Below are 2613 nucleotides of genomic sequence, written 5' to 3' on the forward strand. Positions count from 1 at the left end.
GACAGGCATGTTTCTGGGACACCGGTCCTGGAATGGGCTAGCCTGTGCCCCAGCTGCAGCCACATCCTGCCTCCTGGATTAATGATTGTTCAGCTCTGCTACCTTTCTTTGCTGGCTATACAGAGCAGCTGAGGGAGCTGACTTCCCAGCAGTCCCTGTGGGCAGGCCCCAAAGTCCAACCTGGAGCCAGGCTGTCAGCTGACCTAGCAGGAAGTTGCCTTCTTGTCCCCAGGGAGGAACCAGCAATAACCAGGCTTGGGGCAGCAGCCCAAGGGCCTTCCAACATTACCCCACTGTTTTAGGAAAGCCCAGAACCACACCACTGTTGCCTTCACACAATCCCAAATTGCCTGAAAGACCTGCCTCCCACAGGTACCGGCTTTGTCCCCTGTGGGCCTGGCTTCCGACCACACAGACTCCTCACTTCAGCTGGACAGTCAGGCCACTTCTTTCACAGGGAAGGTTGGAGGGGGACAGAGTCTGAGGGTGGGAGCACTGTGGCTTCCTTTCCTTCTTAGACCAATTGGAGGGGCTGGTGTAGTGGTGAAGGGTGGGTGGCCAGCATTCCTGTGTCCCCTAATCTAAGGCTCCTGGCATCTGCAACTGCCTTGCTAACATTTCAAACAGCCTCCCTGCTGAGGTCTTTGATCCTCCTGGTATCTCTTAGAATCAGGCCCCAGCCTAATTCCCCCTTTTTCCCTCATCCCCATAGGGTTGAGAGGTGAAATCATTTGCTAGGGTATTAGTGGTATGTGGCCAAGTGGAGATGCATTCTTATGGGCTCTCAGCTCCAAGTGCCACCATTCACGAAGCCACGGGAGGACAGGAGGAGAAGGGGAAGGAGAAGACAGAGGGGAAGGCGTAAAGGTCTTTCTTGCCACCTAGTCCCCAGAGCTGTGCATTCCAGGCTTCCAGAAAGACTGATCACAAATAATCAGGGAGGGCCAGGGATTTGGCTCAGTGATTCTGGCGCCTGCCTCGCAAATACAAGGACCCCGAGTTCGATCCCAGTACCCCCCCGAAAAAAAACCCCAAATAATCAAGGATCCCACTGTCATTCTATTCCCTGCACTCAGTGTGGATAATGGTTTCCCAAGGTTTAGCTTGAGGAACCCTAAAAGGATCGCTAAAGCCCATGAGTTTGAGATCAGCCTGAGCGACAATCTCAAAAAAATAAAAAATAAAAATATCTGCTCATGTCAGTAGGACATACACTAAAACTGGAACAACGTAAAGAAGCTTAGCATATCCCCTGCACAAGGATGACACCCAGATTCATGAAGTGTCCCATAGTTCTAAAAATTTCTTTTAGCAGTGGAACTTCTTTTTCCTTCCTCAAACAAAACCCACCCCAAATCCAAACAGATAAAATGCATAAGGGCGGGGGATTTAGCTCAGTGGCACCACGCCTGCCCCACAAGTGCAAGGTCCTGAGTTTGATCCCTGGTACCACAAAAATAAATAAATAATAAATAAAATGCATAGAAGCAATATTATACAAGGGTAAGTTTAATTTATTAATCAAAACTTAACAACCTTTACTTAGCATGAAGTAAATCAGTCATGACATTTTGATGAACTGAAAACTTGAAACCCTTAGTTGTAGTGGGTGGTTATGGTTTTAATTGAGTGCCAGAATTCAGTTCATTTCTACAGTGGTTTGTTTTAGTTCATCGGTAATTAGGAAATACTGAGTCTCATGGACAAGCAGAGGCAAATGGTTAAGAGCTTTAACAAGTTGGTAGAAATGTTGGAAGTTTTATCCCGAGGTCTGTACAGAAACAAAACAAGTCTGTCAAGGGCTTGGGATGTAGCTCAGTGTCAACATCCTAGGTTCAATCCCCAGTACCGGAAAAACAACAAAACGAAGCACAGAGCCAAATTGTACAAGGAGAAACAAGAGGAGCCCTGCAGAGGCTGAGGCAGAAGGATCACAAGTTTGAACCCACCCTGGGCAACTTAGTGACTTAGACCTTGTCTCAAAGTAAAAAACAAAGGCTTGGAATATAGCTCGGTGCAAAGGCAAAGTTCAATCCCCAGTAGCAAAAGAAAGCCCTGAAACGAACTGGGTTCTTGCTGGTCCCTAGCCTGCTGTGCTGGATGTCCCTGGCAAGAAACTTGGGGCCCCAGTGTCCCCCATCTCAATCTGAACCTGTTATTCTACCCAACAGAAGTGTCTGAATGTGTTTGAGTAGGGTGTGCAGTGCTCATACGCACAGGCCGCATTAACTCATCCTCACCACTCACCCCGTCCCAGCACTGGGCCCAGGGAGAGCCCCACAAAACCACTGAGCTGCCCAACTGCGAAGGCAGAGGTGGGTTGCCATGGAGATATGCTTTGCTTCCCCAGCTGTTTGGCTGCATCTGACCAAGCACAAAAAGCTCAGCCAGATGAACACTGACCTAGGCTTAGAGAGCAGGGATTTCCCGACCCTGAGATGCAGAAGGTTTGCTGCTCTCCAAGTTAGAGGGCTCAGCTCTTCTCTGAAACAGGAAGATGAGCTGTCCTGCCAGCTGGAAACACTTCATGGGAGAGAGGGGCTGCTAGGAGGGGCCCCTTTCTAGTGTTTGCAACCACCCACTCTACTTCTCCTGGGCAGCAGGGCTGGCCTT

General features: G+C 49.3%; 1 non-coding gene across 1 annotated transcript; it reads left to right on the plus strand.

Annotated features, from left to right (window-relative positions):
• The first annotated feature begins 1192 nt into the window (after positions 1-1192).
• On the plus strand, positions 1193-1297 carry LOC117287388. Its single transcript, XR_004518711.1, has one exon. It is a non-coding gene; the product is annotated as a U6 spliceosomal RNA (small nuclear RNA).
• Positions 1298-2613: the final 1316 nt, after the last annotated feature.

This window comes from Fukomys damarensis, unplaced genomic scaffold (genome assembly GCF_012274545.1).
Source record: "Fukomys damarensis isolate Sample0158 unplaced genomic scaffold, DMR_v1.0_HiC HiC_scaffold_23, whole genome shotgun sequence".
NCBI classification, from domain to species: Eukaryota; Metazoa; Chordata; class Mammalia; order Rodentia; family Bathyergidae; genus Fukomys; species Fukomys damarensis.